Genomic DNA, 25,607 nt, shown 5'->3' on the forward strand with positions numbered 1-25,607 from the left:
GGCCTCGGGGTGTACAGTAGAATAGGTAGTGGGTGGCCTTTAAACTTTTGGAGTGGATGAGGAGAAGGAATTGGAAAAGAGGAATTGTCTCCAAGGACTGTCCCAGATCTTTTTTTTTTTTTACAGAGAATCAGAACACTCAATATAACCACGTGCAGAAACAGAATAGAACAAGACAAAAAGATAGAATAAAGAAGGGGAGAAAAGAGACTGTAGACACACTGGAACATCCCAAAATGAGGCAGCATAAGCATACAAAACAAAAAAAATAAGTGGCTATGACCAAGGCTAGTGTGACCATATCTTTTCAACTTTTTTGGGTTGATCGAGGACCCATTACTTTAGCAACTGCAATTTCACACTCAAATTTGGCGCAACAGTGCCCTAAATTCCGATACCTTGGGTCGTGTTGAGATCTGTCCATACCATGGCAACACATAGATGAGCACTAACTATTATAATCACAATTAGTGAGCTGAGGCTGGGGGTCAACCCGGGTTTATAGCCCAGCATAATTTCCTTATAGCTCAAATTAATTTTGAGCCCCACGTGCTGAAATCAATTGAAATAGACTATCCTAATATCCTTTAACCTTGGGACAGTCAGCAAATATGTGTACTATATCAGCCGCATAAAGTCTACACTTGGGGCAGTATGAACGCTCTGAAGTCTCAGCCGCCCCCCCCATTTCGAAATACGATCTGGTATGTAATATAGCAGGCAAATTGTCTTAAATTGCTGTAATTTAACACTAACCGAGTTAATTGACTGATCTAAAATTACTAGTGCGTCTTGCATCTCGGCAGCCGTAACTACAGTTGCCAGCTACTGACTCCTCTTTAACATCGCTGCTGTGGTTATTTTTCCCCTGTGCTGGAAATTGAACTTTGACTCTATTCATGACGAGCTCAGCTCGTCATCAGCACAGCTCAACTGTGCCTCATGACGAGCTGAGCTCGTCATGAGCATGGAAGGGGTTAAGGCAAGTTGCATGCTATCATCCAGGGCATAAGCTATGTGCTTCTGATATATCATACTTATGCTGACTGTAATTGCTTCCCGATCAAGTTTGAAAAAGCAGGTGAGAAGTTTGGATGTCTCTTCATCATTAGTGAAATCAAACCTATTTACGATATAATCCTTCACCTGCAGGTATTTAAAAAATGAACGCTGTGGGGGCCCATATGCATCCTGCAATGCAGCAAATGTCCGGAACCAACGACTGTCATGCAAATGCCCCAGGTTAACTATGCCCAGTTGACCCCAAAGCTGTCCAACATTATCATGAAATATGTTAGGAAATATATAGGTTTGCCCCAAAGTTGGATAAGCGAATGAACTGATGGTAAAAATTATTTTGTGCATATTTCATGCCAAGTCCGAACTATGTCTCTGATTATCTTAAACCTAACCCTCTTAAAGTAGCTGCGGTCCAACAACTTATGCAGAAAATATCTAAGGCTCGAACCTAATGCTAATTGATACCAGAGTGAAATCAGCCCAGCTTTACTTTCAACCAATAAGCTTCGAATGAGACCAGTGAATGATGCCCAGATATATAACTTAAAATCCGGTAACTTGAATCCCATCTGCATATAGGGTAGCTTCAAGAAGCAGATAGCACACCTAGGCTTCCTATAACCCCATATAAAACTACTTACTGCTCCGTCGAGGCGTAATCGGGAACTCGTAATGGTATTGAATGGAATAAGGTAAAGGAACTTGGGCAATATATTAATTTTAACAATGTTATATCGACCTAAAATATTCAGAGGAGGCTTATGCCATTGTCGCAGTTTCGCAATTACTATTTTCAAAAGAGGTTCTAATTAAGTGCAATGATCTATTCCGCATGACTACACAAACCTATGCCAAGATATAAAGCTGTATCTGCCACGCCTATCGTAAAAAGAAGATATTAAAATTCAAGATAACCTGCTTCTTAGAAAGATTTAGTTTATAACCGGAGACGGCACCAAATTGCTCTGCCTCCGTAAATATAAGATTGACAGCAACCTTCAGATTGCTAGCAAAAATCTGCTACATCATCAGCATATGCCATTATTTTGAGCTCAATACCATTTACCTGACAGACTGTATAACGTTGTTCAGAATGAGGTGCCTTAGATAGGGTTCAATATAGAGGGCAAACAGCAAGGGAGAGAGTGTATACCCTTGACGTGTGACCCTACTTATTGGAAAGGAAGAGGAGGAGTAGCTGCCTGTCAAAACCTTAGTGACTGGGTTCTTATAAAACGTCTGTACCAGTGTTAAAAACTGACAACCTAAACCACATACATCCTTGTTCAGCCAGAGCGTTTCCCCAAGTAACCCGGTCAAAGGCCTTCTCTGCATCCAGCATTATCATGCCAATGTTGTCCTTAGTTTTACCAGCAAAATCAAATGCCGCAATTGCGGTGTTGATATGCGCCGGAGAATCTCTGCCAGGGATAAAGCTGTGATGCTGTTCTGAAACCAAATTATGCATGACTGGGGTAAGACGCAAAGCTAGGATTTTAGAGAAGACCTAGGGGTCTGCATTTATCCAGGAAATTGGTCGATAAGAGCTCCTATTCTCGGGTGGTTTATCTTTTTAAAGAAAAAACACAATAGTCCCCATGATGACAGAGCAGTGTCTCCATTACTTATAGCCGTAACCAAATCAAGAAACACTGGTACTAGAATAACTATAAATACCTTATAATATTCCACAGGTATTGCATCTTCACCGGCTGCCTTCCCCTAGGGTAAAGCACTTATAGCTGCCTCGACCTCCCTGAGGCTTATCTTTTCGAGGCATACCACTTTCCTGTAGGTACCTAACCGCAGTCTGGTGATTGTTACTGTCTGGCTTATCATACACCCTTTGATAAAACAGGGCAAATTGTTCCACTACCGATTGAGGGTAGGTGTGTACAACATCATCATCCCCAATAATCCGATATATGACATTGTTTGCACTTCTATCAGAGATCTGATGAGCCAGTAGGTGACCCATTTTTTAACCGTATTCATACTGAAAAGCCCTGTTTTTCTGATAACTGGAGGCCACCTTCTCGATTAGTCCCCTACTAAGCATTTGGCGCCTCTCAATTAACATTAAATATAGAGACTGCTCTTGTGGATCCTTTAAAAGGATCGCCCAAGCATGTTTTATTTCTAAATCCAAGCAATCCTGTCGACATTGAGCCCCTTCATTCGGCTAACGTCTGTTCTGAGTCAGAATAAACCAAAGCGTCACCCCCCAAATATATGCCTTATGCAATCCCAGACAGTTGCGACTGATGCAGTGAATTTATTGTTTTGAATGTATTCTACAAGTAAGTGCTTCATATATCCCTTATACTCTATATTGGCAAGAAGCTAACGAGGGAATGAAAATGGGCGTCAGCCCCCTCTCTCTACTGGCATTGGCTGCATAGTAAACACAATGGGGTTATGATCTGAACTGATCTTTGGGCAGATCTCGATAGATGCCCCTCCCAACAACTGTCCTTGCACCAATATCATATCTATTCGAGAATACGGTCTATGAGGGGAGGAGTGATAAGTATAGCCTGGTACCAGAGGAAACAGAGTTCTCCATGCGTCAACTAAACAATGCAATCTCATTATTTCCAAGATAGATGAGCGAGTTTTAACCATCCTAATATTAGCTTGATGGTTAGTAGTGTTGATGCAATAATCCACTAAGCAGTTAAAATACCCCATTAAAATAAGGTCTACAGACCAATCCAGCAAATCCAGATTTAAATAGTCAAAAACTACAGGAGCATCCAAGTTGGGGCCAGACACCGCACAGATAGTATATGTCTGCCCATTAATCACAAGCTGTGCTGCCCACCTGCCCCTGCTATCTGAGGTAGTTCTAAGAATGTTGACTGCCAGCTTCGTAGCTTTCATTGCGGCAACTCCCTGTATACTGTTTGGGATGTACAAATAACCGATCCATAGCCCAATTGTTTCAAGACCTGCAGATCTTTAAATGCCAGATGAGTTTTAGTTATACCTACAATACGCGGCTTGCAAGAGGCCAGTTCCTCTCGTATCAACTGCGGATTCGTAGCTTGATTTAACCCTGCCACATTCCAGTACATACATTTTAAACTAGTCACCGTTTTAATCCAGATTTCAAACATTGCAACCTAACTACCGTCTCACACTGTCACCTTCCCTCCTTTCGTGTATTATATATCAAGTGCCATTTCCAGACTTTGACTCTTAAAACTACCCACACCCCTCACCTCTTACTGTGTGACTAACATACCAGTAAGCACTACCACCCGCCACAAAACCCCTTAAACGCCCTGACCCCACCCTTCCCACCCTGTGCCTAGAAAAGGGAATCATCCACCCCCTGTGCCGTCAGCTGTTTTGACAGCTCACTGATCGCTATCTAAGACCACCCCACCTACCCTCAACAACACCACATTTATACTAAGAATTTAGTGAATTACCTCCCCAGCTTTGAAACTAATAATTCAAATAACTTATTAACACAAATGTATTCCCCGAATAGACATTTAAATATAAGGCTATGAGGAAGTATGTGAAGACCCTTGTGATCACTGGCTAAGAGCTTGAGAGACCTCCAATTCAGTATGAAAGAACTGCAGCTGTCTGTCCTTGATGACCTTGAGCAGTGACGGTTCCTGTATGAAGACTTGTGCCCCTGCAGCTTTTAATGGATCGATAAGATGGCGCATCTTTCAGTGGCTCTCCATTCTGGTCTTGCATAAGTCAGATCAAACAAAGATGGACATAGAATCGACTGTTAAAGGAGATGCCGGGCAAAATTTTAAATAAATCGCCCGCCTCAGAAGAAAATTACCAACAAAGCTGAGAATAGGACAAGGGTGCGCATGCTTAGAGTATGCTGCTTGCTTAGCAAACATGGGACGTCTATGAGCTCGCTGAATTTGAGAGTCCATGTCTTTCTGAAGTACACTTACAGTGTAGGCCTGGGGATCATTACCTCCTTTTCCTTCTGGTATGCCAAATAGTCTACGATAATTCTGGCATTTTCTATTCTCCAGGTCCTCAACTTTGGACAAATGTGAGTTGATGTTCCTGCTCCTAGATTGCTTTTACTGTTGCTGAGCCGACCTCATCCACCCCTGCCACTCGTTGTTGAAGCTCTGCCACATCAAGTGTTAGGTTGGCCCTCTTACTAGTTACCTCTGTCTGCGCCTGTTGCTTTACCATGTTATCCTCTTCAACTTGGGCATAATGCTCCAATGCCTCGGCTTGTTGAATCTGTAAAAACTGAAGGATTGCTGATAGTGAAGGCTCCTACCGCCCAATAAGTCATTCTGGCCAGTCTGTTCAGCCCTACCCACTCCTGAAGTGACAGGAGGGGTCCCCCGGAAAGAAGATCTGCTTGAGGAATCTAAAGGACCATCCATCCCATATCCAAGTGCAGAGCTCAAAGTAACGCTAGTATTAGAGCTAGTGTCTGTAACTGTTTATGTATCCTCCCCCTAATAACTGCGAGTGAGACTGGAGAGTCTGACCACTTTTAGATAACCTTGAGATCAAGGCCTTACCCTCTCCCTTGGAAGTAACCCACTTACGTAGGGGACTATCCTTAGACCCTCCTTTGAGCGTTTAGTGATAGTATTGGAATCAGAGCAGCGAGCATCCTGAGATTTCCTAAGGCCATATCAGACCGTCCCAATCTTTGCTTTTGATTGCCTCTTCTCAGGGGACACTGCTTTCTTTGCAATTGTATCCTCTCGAGGTGGGGTGCCCTGAGATATTCCTTTAAGAAGTTCTTGCAAAAACTTTGGTCCAACTGTGACCCCAGTTGCTGCCTCTGAGCCCAGCTCCAAGTCTTCAATATGACACTGTATTCCGCAGGTACTACTCACATTAAGACAGATAATTATCTCACCAGACCCCAAACCTTCTATGCCTTCAATGCATATCTGTAGGTCCACTGGACCTATGTCCACTCTAGCCACTCCTACTGGATCCTGCAATGTTCTCAATCAATCCCCCTCAACTCGGTCTAGAGAGCCTAGCCACTTACCGGGCTCAGCCACAGCCAGAACAGGTGAATTGCAGTCTTTCACTAACAGTAAAGACCCCATTAGAGGGATTAAGACATTCTCATTCTGACTTACCACACAACTGTAAATTTGAATAAGTACCTCGTAAAAGATATCCCCCAGCCGGCGTTGTCCATTGAGGTGAAGAGCAAGACTCTGATCCTGCAGACCCATTTACCCCATGCACATCATAAAGTAGTACATCCACCATTGAAGCCATGTCCATTTCCAAGTTGTCGGCATACAGAAGACCTCTCTCACTGCCGGATTGTAGTACCTTAAGGATGGTTTGTCCAACCCGTGAGCTGGAAGCTTTCTGCATTGCATGCTGGTGCCCCTCGTTTCTCCATCTGCTGCTCTTTCCTCTGTTACCGATAGTTCAGTGGGAGCGGATGCAGAGGCTCGTGTGACCCGGCCCCTTCGACCGCCGTGCTGAGCATTCACACCTGAAGGAGCCACAACAGGCTTTTTAATTTTCTCCGACCCCGGTCAGTGAGAGAGCAGCGACGGCAGACACAGGTCAACCACCATGCCAAAGCCTGCAGCAGACGGTCTTCGTCGAGCCAAACACCTGCCACTCCATCCAGATCAAGAGCCCTTCAGCTTACCACCAGATTCTGCCAGTAAGTGAATTCAGTGCCATGAGTGGTGGCCGAGCCGGCTCAGATACTGGGTGTGTGAGGCGGTATTACAGGAGCAGACTCAGGCGTGTGCTCACCAGAACGGGATCAGCCCGCCATCTTCCTTCCCGTCCCCAGAATTCCGGGACCTTCCCAGATTAAAAAAAAGTATACATTTAAAAGTAAAAAGCAAGAAATGGAGGACAAGGATAAAACAAAAGCTGCAAATGATGGGAGATACAAAATGGAAAAGAGGAGTGACATGGAGTAAAGTGTGAAGGAACATGAGATAGGTGCAACTATGTGTGAGGCTTGAGAAAAGGCAGAGGGAGATTGCATGATAATACTACAGAGAATGGAGTATGAATATCTTGGGTAAAAAAGGCTGTAAGAGTAGCAGTTTATGATTTTTGCGTGAAGAACAGCGATAGGGTGATAGGGCGCTCTATGGTTCTGCATAACATGCAGCTGTACAAGACGATACATACAATCAACCTTTACAACACTTACACAAAGTGAACAAGCACTGGCAAAGCAAATAAGTCTATAATGTACTAACAGATGGGAACACAGCCTTAGTACATTAAAGTCAGACGCATCTAAGAAATGAAAGGTGGTCTGTATTGTAAACTCCTTTGCCTTCATTAAAATCCTTTTTTCGTTTCTATGTGAAATGAATTTCAGATAGCACAGGAGTCTTCAAAGTCTTTCTACAATTTCTATTATATAGAAAGAATCTAAAATGAAGACACCTTGCCAAACAACCTTTGTTTCACATATAAAAAAAGAAGACTAATGAAGGCAAGGAAACCTTCAATACAGAACACATTTTGTTTATAAGGACAAGCATTGCCAGAAGCAGAGGCTCACTTGCAGTTCTATGCATGTCGCTGTGAGACTGGGAGATCAGGCAGGGCATAAAGACCAAAGAGAGGACAGGGGAGAGAAGGCCGACAGGAGGGTATGGCAACGAGTGAAAAACTAGAAAATGGAGGAAGCCATAAGGACCAACACAGAGGAATGAGGAGCGACACAGGTCGGGACAACAAGGCGCATGACATACAGAAAGACATAAGGTGTTGAGCTAATAGCAACACATAGGTGAGGTAAGAAGCAAGCAGAGCAGACGCAAAGGTGAACTAACATTGAAGAGCCAAGATTGAGGCCTGTAGCAGTAAAAGAGACCCTCAGCTCAATGTAAGCACTAGTTTGGAGACATACTGAAACACCTAAACAGCCAACACTATTAGGTGAGAGATACTCCACTGGGCTAAGCCCAATCATGATTGACAAAGACTCAAGCCCATGAATGAATTAAAGAGGTTGGTTGAAAAGTGTTTGCAATTGGGTTTCTGGTTGGCAGAGGTATGCACATTGTTCAAGCAGGAACCACAATCCTGCGCAGGTTAAGTTACAACACAACAAGAACACTGAGCACATGCAATATTGTAAGTCCACAAAGTCAATACGACAGTTTTCAATGTATTCAGTCTTTTCTTTAATCGGTGAATCTTCGAACACCAGCCAAACCAGCCACCACGTGTTTCATCTATGGGTGCAATAACCCTCGACTTCCTCAGGGCTTATACATCGTTTTGGACAGTAGACACCTTACTATACAGGAGACGCTAGCTCATACTCGAGAGGGGTGACTCCGCAGTTGATTATACTGCATCATCATACTTGGTTTTATGTGATACAATATCTATGCAGATGGAACCTATATTTTGGATATAAGCCCTGAGGAAGTCTAGGCTGAATACATTGAAAACTGTTGTATTGTCTTTGAGGACTTACAGTATTGCATGTGATCCGAGTCAGTGTTCTTGTTATGTTCTAATAAGGAATGTGGGATGACATCCCTCCTGTAGAGCACTGCAATGATTTTATGTTTATAATCATACACTGTGTATTCTGTGAGCGCTAATTCCCCTATTCACCCTTCTTTGATTTATTTAAGTTACAACACACCCTACATTATCCTGTGCTCACCCTCTGGTATCTTGGCACAAAGCAGTCATGTTTAACTTAATGTGTAAAGTATTTGTGCAACATTCCAAACGGCAACACAGTCAAAACACCACAAAAAGACTCCACACCAGGTTCGAAAAATAGAGAATTGTATAAATAAAACAAGACCAAAAATACAAAAACCCAACAAATGGAAGTCGAGATATGAATTTTTAAAGAATAAAGGTAAAATAGTGTTTCTAAGCAATAAGCCATTTAATGGGATATGCATGTTGCGCAGGACCGGGACAAAGTCAAAAGTTCAGGCAGGCCGTGATAGCGCGCGTGTCGGATACAGGGGCCTCCTTGGTCCCGCTGAACCAAAGTATCTTGATCTGGAATGCCTCGTCAACGAAGATGCGAGGTGCAGCCGAAGCAATGCATAGGTGTCGTACCACGCAGTAGACGAGATGTGTCGATTTTCTCGGCACAACTGCAGCGATGTGTCGGTTCCGAGTGTGACTTGCTCATTTCGAATCCAATGCGCAGCTGCTGCTCCCGTTGTAGGCGATGCGTTGATTCTGAAGGAGATGCGCTGATCTCAAAGGGATGCACATAGGTTTCCTCCATGCAATGACAAGGATGTGCTGGTTCCGATTCACGTAAAGGCGAAAATGTGCCACTTCCAATTGAGGATGCATGGTTTCTAGTAGAAGCAGCACTGTATACCCACTTGGAAGGGCCGAGGACTGGGTTGGCACTACTTGGGAGGGCAAGAATTGCACCAAACAAAGTCCATGTGCAGTAGCAGGAGGAGTTGAAGTCTTTGATGTCCCTGAGACTTAGAACAGGAGGCAAGCCAGCAAGCCCTAGTAGTCACTCTGGGTTCAAGTGATGTAGGTCCGTCCTTCTCACCCAGGCAAGAGAACAGCAGGCAGCAGGGCAGCTCAGCAAGGCAAGAGTCCAGCAAAGCAGCAGTCCTTTCAGCAGCACAGCAGTTCTTATTCCTGGTGAACAATTTACCTACCCTTGGTAGCGACTTATCTAATAGAGACTATATCTAGCCACAGATTCCTTACCATTGAATTTCCCCAGGCGCCAGAGAGGATCCAGAAGATTTTTTGTGAGCTGCACCCCTGCATTTCGGTAGGTGGCGTTGGTCGGCTCCGCGCGTCGTCATTTGCGTCTGAAGTGACATCTGCGTCACCTAAATAGGCACAATCTCGGCGTGCTGATGTCCGTTACTTTTCACGATTTTCCACAACACAAGCATGGTGCCATGAACAGCACTAACACTGGTGAGTCCAAACTAGGGCCCTAAAAGAGATCAGCCCTGACCCTAGAGATCTGTCCGCAGAGAGGGGATGATGGGTGGTTCTGTTAGGATTCTGCAGCTATATATAGTCTCGACCAGGTAAGGCATTACTGAAGGTAAGTAACTTGTTCATCTGATAGAGACTTCTAGCCGCAGATTCCATACCTTTGAATAGATAACCAAGCAAAACAATCTGTGAACAAATTTAAACTAGGAAGTCTAGCAGGATCGAACGGGCAAAATGCTCATACATCTTGAAATACACAGTCAACTGGATGTCCGCTAATTCCTTGAAGATAAATCCAGATAAAACTGAGGTGCTGCCAATTACCATCTCTGGTAGCCCTTGGAATGAGCTCTTCTGGCCGAAGGAATTAGGGCTGTTTCCAGAACCAGCAGCGGATGTGAAAAGCCTGGGTATCCACATAGATGGCAAATTGACTATGATGAAGCAAGTGTCTTCAGTTGTTGGAACGTGTGTAGGCGTTTTAAGACACCTCCGGAAAATCTCTCATCTTTTCTCCCCAACAACATTGAGGCGCGCCGTATCAGCCATGATTCTGTCAAGCCTAGACTATGGCAACTCACTGTACGCTGGCCTACCCCAGCATCAATTGACTAGACTACAAACAGTCATGAATGACGCAGCTAGACTGGTATTTAAAAAAATCAAGGAGGACACATGCAACACCACTACTGCGTAAATTACACTGGCTACCAATCAGACAAAGAGTAATATTTAAAGGACTCTGTATCACGCACAAAGCCCTATATGGTAACGCGTTAAGTTACATTAAAGCGCGTCTGGTTCCTTATATTCCCAGTAGGGCGCTCCGCTCAACTGATGCCACCCTTTTGGCACGCCCACGTTTCAGACTTGCTACCATGGGTGGGTGTGCATTCTCAAACACGATTCCAGTGGCCTGGAACAACTTGCCAATACATTTGCGCAAAGAACCAAGCCTCCTGCCCTTCAGGAAGATGCTTAAAACGGTGCTCTTACGGGAGGCATGGGGATCGATGTAAGGTCGCTTTGCTGCAGGAAAATTCTGTGAGTACGTTTGGGCAAGCGCTTAGAGACCCCTGGGTGATAATGTGCTATATAAATCTAAATAAATAAATAAAAAAAATACCTGTGGACCGGACTGTCCATGCAATAATGCTTGGTAAACGTTTTCAGGGAAGCCCACGTTCCTGCCTGGCAGAGGACCAGGACTGGGACTGGGACTGGTCGCAGCTTTAGCTCTGGTAGAATGAGGCCGTAAGCCTTCAGGAGACTGCTTCTTGGCCAGTGCGTAGCAGATCTTAACCCTTTCGATGCTGATGACGAGCTCAGCTCGTCATCACCCACGGGTGTCGTGTGCTGATGACGAGCTGAGCTCGTCATGGTGCCACTAAAATGGCATTTTCCAGCACAGGGGGGGGGGGGAAACGCCCAGCAGCCATGTGGTTAATACAGAGAATAACCCATCGAGAGATGGTCCGTTTCTGCACCGCCTACCTTGCTATGCACCAACATACAACACGAAGAGATGGTTGTCCACCCGGAACTCACTTGTGCAGTCAAGGTAGAACGACAATGCTCTTTTTGGGTTCAGACAGTGGAGTCGCTCCTTTACCTTAGAGGCATGTTGTGGACCATATAAAGTGGGCAAGTTGACAGATTGGCTCACATGAAATTGTGTTACCATTTTCAGCACCATTTGTCTTGATAAATTGAGAGGAATGGAGGCTTGGACGATGAAGCCTGCAGCTCACTCACCCTCTGGCCGATGTAATCGCCACAAGAAAATTTTGATGAAATGGGAAGGGGGCAACACATGTACAAGACCCTTCAAAAAACTATTTACAATAGGGGGCTTCAAAGGGAGGGTTCGTTTGAAAACCGCAAGAAGGCAGAAAGATAGCCCTTGAGAGTGCCCAGAGCAGAGCCCTGCTGGGTATGGGAAAGAATGAATAACAGTACCTCAGAAAGAAGGGCAGAAAGAGGATCAATATGTTTGGATGAACACCATGCCACAAAGCTCAGAATACTAGACTCTCTATGGTATGGGCCGAAAGGCATGCAGGAGGTCTGAGCTCCATTTGAAAAGCGTCTCAGAGCGAGGGCCTCTTTAGAAACTTCAGCATGCAAAAATGCTGACATTGCGCATTCGGGCAGACCAATCTAACCAAGGCTCGCCCTACTGCTGAAAGAGACCTTTGTCATATCTTTTAGAATAGTTCATCATGTATACTCCATTTTACATACATTGTGCCATCCACACGACAATAAAGATTCTACACAGGTGACCTTTTACCTAGTAGCTTGTTCCTGTCTCTTCAACACCAGGCTTTGTGTGTTCGATCATAATCCCTGTACCGGACGTACATAAACATGTCCCCAGGCACAGCAGATTTATTCTGTATAAGGGTCAACACTATTTTTAAATCCTTGGCCAACAGCCAGCTGTGAATGATCACACTTGTTTAAGAAAGCATTTGTGATTGTTTTTAAAACATTTATGATTGTTTTCAAAACATCCGTGTTTTTAAAAAAAACATATTGATTCTAGAAAAATCCCTGAGTGACCACGTTAGTATAAAAGACCCTCACTCCCCCGACAAATTAGAGGAGAATTCCGTGTGAATTTCACTAACTTGATGATCCGGGTGGCCCTGGGTTCATCTGGGTATACTTCTCTCACATTCAATGAAAGTGAGAAAGTTCCAATTGCATATGAAATGTGATTTGCAGCAAAAGAAAAAATACAGACTGCAGTACAGACTGCTGTAGTGAGAGAGAGAGAACTAGCACAGGTGAAACGCATAATCATTGTAACGCCGGTATGAACTCTAGAAGCTGTTACCAAACCGAACATTCCAAATGCAAAAGCGCTGCATCCACAATGGATACAATGGGCTCATTCTCTCACTGTAACATATGTAAATTATAAATATGATCCTACATTAAAAACACAAGCATTTTTGCAGTACGAACAAGAAAACCCTCTCCAGAATGAAATCTTGCCCCTAGAAAAATATGAATACATCCTTTACAATGATGGATCTGCTCAGCCTGCCGTAGGAAGTAAACAGCAATATAGCATGTGCTATAGTGAAGGGTCGAATGCGAGATGGCAAGTTCCATTCCTGCAACACGACTACACAATCTCTAGGAGATTATACTGCACAGTTGGTAGAGCTAAAAGCCCTGATATTGGTATTACATTTTACGTATCGGAAATTCCCCACACTGATAGTGTGCGATTCGTTTTACTGTGTGCAGTCGTACAATGAATATCTTCATTACTGGGGCCAGAAAGGGTTTAGAGATTCCAAGGGTTTCACAATTAAACATAAACTGTTATGGGAACAAGTGGCAGAGCTAAAAGCAGGCCTACCACAGGCTCAAGTTATTCAACCTTGAGTCACCAACGTGTTGGCGTACACGTTGAAGGGAATTCACTGGCTGATAAAGCAGCCAAGGCAACATTGCCAACTGCTGCCATTGCCATAAACAGAGACATATTGATAGCAGTCAACGCCTCAAAGAACGGTTCTGCTGTTCCCAAAGGTGGGGGATAGAGTTATACCAAACAGAGTTCGCAGATTAGGTATAATACTAGCTGCGCACAAAGGTCTGGGCTCTGCACACACAGGAGTCACCTCAACAATCTCGCAACTGAAGTGGCGATTCTGGTGGCCAAGTTTGTCTAAACAAACCAAGGCTTAAATCTTGGAGTGCGACATCTGTCAGCAGATGAAAGGTTCTACCATAGCACGGCCACCACAAACACCATTACTCATTTCAGACAGACCTCTCGAATGTGTCGATTTGGATCACTGCGGCCCATTAAATTCAGACGGGGCCTCCAAGTACATCTTTGTGGCAGTGGATTTATGCTCTAGATTTCTATGGGTTTGGCATCAGCGCTCGGCTGACGCCCGAACTGTTATAAAGGACTTGCAAGTCTTTATCGAGACATAAGCAGTTGGAACGTTACATTCGAACTGTGGCCCTGCGTTTGGTTCTCGAGCTTACAAGGAAGCCATGGAAAATATGGGAGTGGCCCTGCGGTACTCCTCCTCCTCCCCTCCCGAGGGATATTCGGTGGTGGAGATGAAAAACCAGGACCTAAAGCAATCCTTTACAGTAAGGTTATTAGGTGTGGGCCCCAGGTCACTCCCCACGCCGCTCGACCCCTCTGGGTCCCGAGTGCTGACGAGGGTTCCGCCACTGGTGTGCCCCAGGTTTTTCTTTGCATTCCGGTTTCCCCCACTGTGATTTTGTTATTGCTCTCCTGTATATTATTATTGTCTTTGTGATTTGTGGGTTCTTAGGCGCTCCTCGTGCGCCCCTGCCCTCTGTGCCTCCCCGCTCTACGCTGCTGCTCCCCGTGGCCCGCCCCCTTTTTCCTTTCTGTACACTGTGCCCTCGCCCATTGGCCACCCCGCTCCCGCCTCCCAGCTGCTCCTCCCTCCCACTTGGACTTTTATGGAGGCCGCGCGCCGCAGGGGAGTGTGACCTGACCCCAGGTCACATCCCACGCCGTTCGACCCCTCTGGGTCCCGAGTGCTGACCAGGGTTCCACCACTGGTGTGCCCCAGGTTTTTCTTTGCATTCCGGTTTCCCCCACTGTGATTTTGTTATTGCTCTCCTGTATATTATTATTGTCTTTGTGATTTGTGGGTTCTTAGGCGCTCCTCGTGCGCCCCTGCCCTCTGTGCACCCCCGCTCTACGCCGCTGCTCCACGTGGCCCGCCCCTTTTTCCTTTCTGTACCCCGTGCCCTCACCCATTGGCCGCCCCATCTGCTCCTCCCTCCCACTTCTCCTCTTATGGAGGCCGCGCAGAGACCGCGCCAAAGTCATGCCTGTCTGCGCCCGTCCGCGCCTGGACCGCGCCCAGCTCCAGAACCCCTGGACCCCACGCCCCCGCAACTCCAGACTACACTACGACTCCAGCACCCTCCACGCACTCAACACCGAACGAGACCACCCCTGCTACCGAGCCACCCCGAAGCGCACCCAAGGGCCCTTCGCCTGCCGGAACTGCAGATTCACCAGCATTCAACCGACCAAACCACCAACCCAACCACCTCAGATGCATCCTCCTCAACACCCGCTCCACTCGCAAACACGCCATCGAACTCTGGGACCTCCTAGACTCCACCGCCCCGTCGACGCCTTCCTGACGGAGACCTGGCTAAACGCCACCTCAGCACCAGACATCGCCATAGCCATCCCACATGGCTACAAGGTCTCCCGCAGAGACCACACCAACGGAGAGGGAGGGGGAATCGCCATCATCCACAAGGACACCCTCAGAGTCTCGACCAACACTGACGACACCCTCATCACCGCCGAGCACATGCACTTCCATATCCACACTGACCCCAACACCACCCTCAGAGGAACACTCGTCTACAGACCACCAGGACCACGACCACAGTTCAGCGACACCATCACCGACCTCGTTAGCACCCACGCCCTCGCCTCCACAAAGTACATCCTCCTCGGGGACCTGAACTTACACCTCGAGAACAACAACAACGCCAACTCCACCACCATGATCGCCAACCTTGGACTCAAACAACTCGTGACGGCCCCCACCCACGCCGCCAGACGCATGCTGAACCCCATCTTCTCCACCAGCCCCCACGTCTCCTTCAACCACACCACCGAGCCCCACTGGACCGACCATAGATGCGTCCACTTCACCTTCAGGAAACCCACCACACACCAGCGCACCCAACAGCTGCCTCGCCGCTTCTGGGGCAAGATCACCAAGAACCAACTGACTACCACCCTCGCCTTGAGACCACCCACCGACCCAGACACCTCCGCGACCAACCTCAAACAGTGGATCAACGACTGCGTCAACACCCTTGCCCCTCTCAAGACCTCCACAAACAACCACAACATCAAGAAAGCCGCCTGGTTCACCGAAGACCTCCGGATCTCCAGGCGCACCTGTCGGAAGCTGGAGAAGAAATAGCTCCACAACAGACCACCAAACAGCTACACAGCCCACAAGAGCGCCACCCGCGGACACCACCAACTCATCAGGACCACCAAGAGGACCGCCTTCAAGGACCGCTTAGACAACAACGCACACAACACCAAAGAGCTCTTCAACATTGTGAAAGAACTCTCCAACCCCAGCTCCAACACCAACGACATCCCACCATCACAAGACCTGTGCGACTCCCTGGCCGCCTTCTTTCACTGCAAGATCACCGACATCCACGACAGCTTCAACAGCTTCAAGTCTGACAGCCCCGCACCCGCCACCGAGTCCGCCACCCTGCGACCACCACTCGCACCAGCCGCCTGACCGCCTGGTCCAACGCCAGTGACGAAGACATCATCAAAATCATGAACTCCATCCACTCCGGATCCCCATCTGACCCCTGCCCTCACCACAGCTTCAACAAAGCCAGCACAACCATCGCGCCCCACCTCCGAAAAACAATCAACAGTTCCTTCGAGACCGCAACTTTCCCGGAAAGCTGGAAGCACGCCGAGATCAACGCCCTTCTGAAGAAACCCAAGGCGGACCCCAAGGACCTCAAGAACTTCCGGCCCATCTCCCTGCTCCCTTTCCCGGCTAAAGTGACAGAGAAGATTGTCAACAAACAGCTAACCTGCTACTTCGAAGACAACAACATCCTGGACCCCTCCCAATCCGGTTTCCGCAGCAACCACAGCACCGAGACCGCCCTCATCGCCGCCACTGACGACATCAGGATCCTGATGGACAAAGGAGAAACAGCCACCCTCATCTTCCTGGACCTATCAGCAGCCTTTGACACAGTCTGCCACCACACCCTATCAGCTCGCCTTCATGCCGCCGGAATTCAAGAGAAGGCCCTGGCCTGGACCACATCCTTCCTCCCCGGAGAACCCAGAGCGCCCGCCTCACTACTTCCGCTCGAAATTCACCAAGATCATCTGCGGCGTCCCACAGGGTTCCTCCTTCAGCCCGATGCTGTTCAATATCTACATTGCACCGCTTGCCCACGTCGCCCGACAACACAACCTCAACATCATCTACGCCGACGACACCCAGCTGATCATATCCCTCACCGAAGACCCCCCACACCGCCAAAGCCAACCTCCACAGAGGAATGAAGGCCGTAGCCGACTGGATGAAGGACAGCAGATTGAAGCTGAACTCAGACAAGACGGACGTCCTCATTCTCGGACCCACCCCATCAGCCTGGGACGACTCTTGGTGGCCCACATCGCTAGTCACAGCCCCGGAACCCAGACCACGCACGCAACCTGGGGGTCATCCTCAACTCCACCCTCTCCATGACCAGACAAGTCAACGCCGTCTCCGCATCCTGCTTCAACATCCTCCGCATGATCTTCAAATGGATCCTTCCCGACTCGAGAAAACCCGTCACCCAGGCCCTCATCACCAGCAGACTACTACGGGAACGCACTCTACTCAGGAACAACAACCAAGCTCCTGAGACGACTTCAACGAATCCAGAACGCCTCAGCACGACTGATCCTAGACGCCCCCGACGCAGCAACATCACACCCCACCTGAGAGGCCTGCACTGGCTCCCCGTCAACAAGAGGATTACCTTCAAACTCCTCATCTACGCACACAAAGCCCAACACAACACCGGAACCACATACCTCAACAACCGTCTCAGCTTCCACACCCCCACCCGAAACATCCGCTCAGCCAACCTCGCCCCAGTCCCTCGTATCCGGAAAACCACCGGCGGCGGCAGATCCTTCTCCTACCTCGCGGCCAAAACCTGGAACGCTCTCCCCACCAGCCTACGACAGACTAAGGACCTGCTGGCCTTCAGAAGACTCCTCAAAACCTGGTTCTTCAACCAGTAGCGCCCTCCCCCCCAGCGCCTTGAGACCCTCACGGGTATGTAGCGCGCTTTATAAATGTAGTGATTGATTGATTGATTGGGCGGTAGTTGGGTCTATAATTTATATGGAGTCCAGAGGGCACTGACCAATATGCCAAGAATGTCCTTTGGAGGAAGTACCCCATATGAAATCCTGTTTGGGACAAGAATGTGGGTACCTGACCCCGATTATACTAGCACAGTGGTGGATGTAAAACAATTTGAAATTAATTATCATTTGGCTGTTTTACAGGAACTCAATGAATTCCAGGCATTACAAAGCAACGTTGAAGTAAAACGCACCACCACTGGGGAAGTGAAACCATTTCCGGCAAGGCTAGTCTGGGTCCCGAAGATTGGGGACCAGGTCAGAGAAAAGATTGTGGACAATAAGGAGTTTGGGCCATCTTGCAGAACACCTGTACCTGTCCTGGCGGTTCAAGGAACAAGAACAATACTTCTTCCGCCTCTTGCCGGCCGTGGCCGATCCTAAACAGCAGGCCACCTGAAACCCTGAGTAGCTGCTGATCTCCTCTCACTACAATACAGAAAGTTCAGATGGAAAGACTAATAACCTTTCAAGAATCCACTACGCAAAATGAAGGAGTATCAAATAACGGAGTACGAATTATACTGAACAACATCCAAATGAAACTGAAAAGCAAATTGCATTTTGGTCCAATACTGAACTTTACATCAACGTGCCTTCACAAGAAGCAACCACCAGTTCTACAAACACTGCTGAGCTCCAAAAGATAGATCAAACGGCGACTGGCTACTTCATCAACTTTGATGACTTTTCTTCAGATCCAAGTGAACCTGAGCAAACGCCACCCATCTCTAAAAAAGAACAACGTCGACAATTCTATCTCTGACTGAAAAAGACTCACTTAGTATCACCTTGGCTGCATCTTTGGTTTGCAATAGGGATTCTGTTCTTTTTAATTTAAATTGGTATAATAACTGTCTTTTTCCTATTACTGAATGGACATTACCTCCCACAACATTCCGCAGTCTACTCTGTGAACTTGGTCTTAAAACCTCATACGTCATCACATCGTGAACAGAGAGACTTGTCCCTAGTGAACATTTCAGAATTCCAATACAGGATGGCATAGTTTGGGATAGTGTTTCATATGATGTATTTGGTCCTATTGAACATTTGAAAATTCCACACGTGTTCAAAATTTCTATGAATGACTTCCTTACCCTCGAGTACACTCTCTGACGATTGGGACATTGAGACTATAAATACTGTGCTTCAGATTTAAAACAATCTGCTGCATTTTCTTACAGGGAATTGTATGAAGACACACCTGACTATGATAGCATGTTTTGTTACCAGCATTATTGTCATCACTTTTTGCACAGTGCTAATGTTCCACACATTGTAAACAGTATCAATGGGAATCGTTTGGCAACTTTTTAAACACTAACCAAATTGAAGATCGACTATGACTTTGTTTGATCTTTTCATGGCTCTAACTAAGCTTCATGGCTTTCAAGGTGCTTAGTGCAACAACAACAACATATACAAGTATAGTGGACATATTGAACTTTTTTTAAGGGAAGAAATTACTTTTCTGGACATTTTTTCAGGCGTTCAGCTTTACCATTTCTTAGCTGACCTTGTTGACCTTTTGATGAGAAGTGGGTTTCATATCTATTAGGATAGTTCATCAGGTATACCCCATTTTACATACATTGTTCCATCCACAAGTCAATAACGAGTCTACACAGGTGACCTTTTAACTAGTAGCTTGCTCCTGTCTCTTCGACACCAGGCTCTAAGTACTCTATCATAATCCATGTACCTGATGTACATAAACATGTTCCCAGGCACTGCAGATTTATTCTGTATAAGGGTCACCACTTTTTTCCATCCTTGGCCAACAGCCAGCTGTGAATGATCATGTTTAAGAAAGCATTGGTGATTATTTTCAAAACAGCCATGGTTGTTTTAAAAACGTATCGATTCTAGAAAAAACCCTGAGTGACCACTTTAGAATAAAATACCCTCTTGCCCCTAACAAATTAGAGGACAATGGCAGGCATGAGACATGTTTAGAGGGCTACTCTAGTGGGTAGTACAATGAGTGCTATAGGCTCACTTTTAGCATTTGATTTACAGGCCCTGGGCACATGTAGTGCATTTTACTAGGAACTTATAAGTAAATTAAATATGCCAACTGGGTATGAGCAAATCTTTCTTAGGGGAGAGAGCATAAGCACTTTTGCACTGGTCAGCAGTGTTAAAGTGCTCAGCAATGACGCTGAACATCCTGTGATTCTGGTCAAATCACTTAATCTCCCCATGCCTAACAAAAATAATGTGTCCTCATGTAATGCAACTGGTGTTATGTAAAGTGCTCTGATACCCGATTCGGGTCAAGTTCACGCTATATAAAACGGTAAAAATAAAACAAAAATATTTTTTAAGCTTTCTAAAATAACATCTCTGACAAATTATCACACAGATTGTATGTGGTGCCAGGGTAAAGCACACAACACCATGTCATTTGTCTTTCAACATGCATTCTAAATTGATTCATAAGCAAAACTCCAGGTTAACTTTGGCCTGTTTTTTAATGATAAGGTGATGACTGCATTGAAATCTCAGTCCCACTCTTGAACATGCTGCCAAGAAAAGCAGTGCAGAAAACACTGCAAACACAAGGATCATTCAGTCATAACAGGAAAGGGCAGAAAAGAAGGTTCGAGGAGCTCTATTAAGCTCCTCAGATTTTGACTGAACTTTCAGGATAAGTTTTCAAAAAATAGGTTCTCTTTTCTGGCACTCTCTAAAGAACTCCTCACAGTGTGATGAGAGCATGCAAAGAAGAGTAAGCTGCAAATCCCTGTGCAATGAAGCAATGTGTCTGTGTGCCAGCGCCACAGAGAAAGTTGGTCTGTCAACCTCTCTTCTGGCGGAGAAGAAGATCAGCACAATGGATCTCCTAAGCAGTCTGTCCTTTGTGAATCACGAATAGGAGGTGGTGGAGGTAACGGTCATCAATGTCTAATGCATATGATGTATTTCTAATCATTCAAAGTGATGGCCTTTGACCGTAGATGATTACCATGTGATTGAATAATAAGATACAGTTTACAATTACAATATGTATTGTTATTAATACATGCCCATGTTCTAAATGTCCTATAGGTAATTATGTTTTTAGAATGCTTGCATACCTGACATTTTCATGCAGTGGATTTTGTTGTTTACCATTTCTTTCACTTAGCTCCAGGTTTCATATAGCAATGATGCACCTAGGCTTGTTTCTGCCTGTTAACAAATGATGTCCATAGTCCTGAATTCAGCCTGGCTACATGTAGAATTCTTAATTTGTTTACCCATAACTACTTGCACACATTGTGGTCAGCCGGATGTTTGACGTGTAAATGACACTTTACGCTCTTGTTACTTCATGCATATCTCATACTTTTCCCATGAAACAATGTATAAATACCAAATCAGCTACCTCTTATAAAGGAGATATTTCAATGGTAAGGGACGCTGTGCTGAAGTGGGAAGTGCCCTGCCCCTGAGCTCTGATTTTATGTTCACTCACTTCAGCAAGGCATGAGAAGACGCAGTTCCCCAGATTCAAGGTCGACCACCCTAGCCGTTAGGCCAACTCCTCTCCCCATCTTAGCTTTGCTGCAGTGTGTAGTAATGCCACTAAAGCAAAGTTTTTTTTGATTGGGTAAAAAATTAATACTGCACAAAACAAGAACAAGAAGTTCCTTACCTTGGGTAGTGCTTTATCTGGTAGAGACTATCTAGCCACCGATTGCCTACCTTCGAATTATCCCAAGGCTTCAGACTGGATCCGGAAATGTTTTGAGCAGTTCCTCTGCGCACTGGTAGGTGAAGTCATTTGGCTTCACGTCGTTAGAAGCATGCAGCCATGAAGCTGGCTGATACACAAGTGCGCAGACACTAAGGGCCTCAAAAAGATTATCTGATAACGAAAAATCTGTTCTCAAGGTGGCGGATGATGGGCAGGTCAGTAAAGAATCTTCGGCTAGATAGGAGTCTCTATTCGATAAAGTGTTCCCGAAGGCAAGAAACTTGCTCACCTGACAAAGATTCTAGCTGCAGATTCATTACCTAAGATTAAATACCAAAGCAATACCTCCATTGAGGATAGTTTGCAAACAGATTAGACCTAAAAGTCCTATAGGACAGAGCGTGTAAAGTGGCTATCACAACATACCCGACTGTTCAGGCAGTAGTGCTTAGTAGATGTGTGCAGAGACACCCACATTGCAGCCTGACAGGTGTCCAGGACAGGGACTCTAAGTCTATGAGGGGATACTTGTAGAGCGCACTGCTACTCCAAAGAGTGTCCTGGCACTAAGCTGAACAGTAGAAGCACGGGAGAAGAAAACTTTGGGGAAAGAGAAAAGTCATGTTTTCAGTTTTTTCCGAAATAGGGGAATGGATTTAATGCTTCTCAGATGAAGAGGCAGTTTGTACCAGTGGAAGGGCCCCTGGAAAGAGAGAGACTTACCTCCTAGCCTGGACTTTTTAAAAAAGGGGACATCGGCCAACAACAGATCGGCGGAGTGAAGATTTCTATGAGGACAGTAGAAGGAAATCCTAGGTTTAAGGTAACCTGGTCCTTCCCCGTAAAGGGCTTTCTTTGTGACAAGCAAAGTTTTAAAAAATATTATTTTCCTTACAGGGAGCCAGTGCAGGCTCCTCAGAAAGTGTCATATGCAGACAGACTCCATTAAAGTTCTGTTGATTGATTTATTGTTCATAAATTTATTATGTTCATAATTTTCAAAAAAGTTTTAAAAAATCATGTATTCCCAAGTTATTTGATTCGATCACAAGGAAATCATTCTTGAAGATTTTAACACAATGCTCCGATGCATTTCGGGCTGGTGATGAGGTTTACGAGGTTCGGAAAAACGGGCACTTAACGCTGGATCTGTACCGTTTTTTAACCGACCGTTTAACCTCTCTCCTCCCACAGGGGTTGTTCTACTCTTGTGACCACGACACGTAAGTGCCCGTTTTTCCGAACCTCGTAAACCTCATCACCAACCCACCCTCCTCCCTTCCCTCACCTCCTATCATTCTGCATTGGTTTATAAGGTACACAAACCTCACTGCACGCACATCCTTTTTCTCTTAGGCAGATGTAATTAATGTGTATGCTATTCTACATTTTGTGTTTTACTTTGGATGGTAAAAGCGTCTTATTGTGTTTTCAGAGCTCCTAGACAAAGGGCATTTCCAGCCCGAAATGCATCGGAACATTGTGTTAAAATCTTCAAGAATGATTTCCTGGGGGCATGGCCGGGCGCCAACGAAGATGGCCGCCTAGTCGCCGAGCTCTGCTGGGACGACTGATGTCCCCACAAAATCCGCTATCCTGATCCTTGCTGGGGCGCCCGAAACCTAGCGCACCAGCCCCCTCAGGTGTAGCGCTGCCGTTCTAGGCTTGTAGCTGAGTCTGAGCTCCGAGCAGGGCCGGAACGCCACCGCATCGATCCCAGCGGCTGGACCAGAGATCGCGCCTTGGAGCCCAGGGGCAGGCGCCACCAAAATTGAGGCCCCGGCTTGCGGCCTACCTCGCGGCCACCGGAAGCAGACCAGCCTTTCGCATCCCGGAGGAGGGCGGCTCCGGGCTGGGCGGATGTGGTTCCCTGTGCCTCCGGGGACAAAGTGGCGGAAGGCCCGGGCGGGCTGTTGAGCGGGCACAGACCTGCGGCGTGGCCGGCGAACCGAGCGCCAGGAGATCGAGGTTCCCTCTGCAAACCCCTTCACTCACGGACGGCGCCCACGCTGAGGTGAGCACCCGGGCTGCTGTAGGAGCGGGGCGCGGCCCCCTGAACACCGAGCGGGGGGGCCGGTAACTTGGACCCTAACGGCCGACCTGTGAGCATCACTGAGGGACGTCCTGAGGAGCGCTGACCGTCAGGGGCGCACTGCGACTCGCAGCGGTGCAGGGCCTGCTCCAGGGATCGACGGCACAGGCCCGGCCGGCGAGTGGATCGCCTACCTGCCCGGGGAGCCCTCCACATCAAGTGACTGCTTGGCCCCCGATCTGAGCCAACTTGCTGCGCAGGAGGGTGCGGGACCTATCGGCCACAGGCCAGTGTTGTGGGGACCGCGGGATTTGGCGCCAACATCAACGATGAGGCCTAAGTCGGGACTACCGACCCAAACGAACAAACTTTACAAATATGCGATGGCGACTGGCCCTGCACAGTCCGGAGCGCAGGGAGGGGGCACCACGGGCGCGGCGGAGCCCTCACTGACCTCAATAATGGCCGCCATACAAACACTGGGCACCACTCGAGTCGAAAATGGACAAAATCACGATTGATGTAAACCTGCTGCGCAGTGACCTCGGTAAGACACCAATAGGTCCAAGACTTATGAGGCGGACATCGGGGAACTCCGGGCCTCCTCGAAACGACTGGAAGGGCGGGTAAATGAACTTGTCCACCAACACCGCCTCATGGCCATGCGGCTTGAGGACCAGGAAGGGAGGGCCAGACGGAGCAACATACGTGTCGTAGGTGTGCCGGAGGATTCTGAGGCGCACAGTACGGAGCTGTTTCTAGAGGACCTGATCCTCAACCACCTGCGGCCCAAGAGACTCTCCAAGTTCTTCACTATTGAGCGGGCACATCGGGCCCTGGTCCCCAAGCCTAAGCCTGGTGCCCCGCCGCGAACAATAATCGCCAAGGTCCTAAACTACCGGGACCGTGATGCCATCCTCCAAGCCGCCAGACAACAGGGAGACCTGCAGTACGAGGGAATTACTGTCCGGTTCTTTCCAGACTTTACAATGCAGGTTCAACAAGATCGACGCTCCTACACGGGGGTGAAAGCGGCACTTCGGGAACGTGGTATCAAGTACATGATGTTTTACCCTGCGAAACTCAAGGTTATATCGGGGGCAAATCGCGATTCTTCACCTCACCGGAGGCGGTCCAGGAATGGCTCGACGGGCTGGCGCCGGAAGCGCCGGCAACACAGAACCGCGGCAACTGGAGGGAACCAGGAGCACCATCCCCAGGGTTGGCGGCGGAGAATTCAGCAGAGGCCGAACGGAGTCAGCGGTCATGGCGTTCCAGATCTAACAGTCCCCGTTGGGACTCCCCTCACGACGACACAACACGGTGAGGTCTTGCCCTGCGGAATCATGCTGCGTTGAATGGAACTGCACGAGCGCCCACAGTGGTAAGACTTTAGGCTCCTAAGGTGGGAAGCGGTCGCAGTCCTCCATGACTATTGTACTCTTGACCAGATCCATGCATGGCAGTAAACCTGAGGGACTTATACTTTCGGGGACACGGGCATGGCGGCTGGAGTTGGGTCTGGCACACGTGCTCACTAACAGAGTTTTCCTCAGGGGGGAAGCAGTTTGTTCACTCCGGGGTGGGGTTGGGCGACAGGCGCTCTGCTAATTGGGGTTGTGGGTAGTTCGAAACCTACGGAGCAGGGAGCAGGGTGGGGGGGTTGTTCAAAAGGTGGGAGTTTCCGTGGGGCGGGATGGGGACTGTGGGCCACAGGTTCATGGAATGTGTTAATGTTTGCATTCAACATGACTGCTGGGGGGGTGATTGGGGGGGGAGGGGAGTTGGGAAGGTTGTACGGTCAAGTGTAGCTCTCACAGTAAGTCTCGACCTATGCACCAGACGACGGACACCAGTTCCTCCACAAGGCAACGGTTATGGCTAATAGGTGGGAAAAAAGTGTCAAAGTCCTAAGCTGGAACGTTAATAGGCTAGGGGACAGACTCAAACGTACCATAGTCCTACAGTTCATCAAGAGGTAT

General features: G+C 47.3%; 1 protein-coding gene across 1 annotated transcript in view; it reads right to left on the bottom strand.

Moving 5' to 3' along the window:
- Positions 1 to 25,607, bottom strand: part of CUL5 (cullin 5) — a 787,955-nt gene that overhangs the window by 3,748 nt on the left and 758,600 nt on the right. The gene's annotated exons all lie outside the window — the stretch shown is intronic.

Source organism: Lissotriton vulgaris, chromosome 8, assembly GCF_964263255.1.
Source record: "Lissotriton vulgaris chromosome 8, aLisVul1.2, whole genome shotgun sequence".
NCBI lineage: Eukaryota > Metazoa > Chordata > Amphibia > Caudata > Salamandridae > Lissotriton > Lissotriton vulgaris.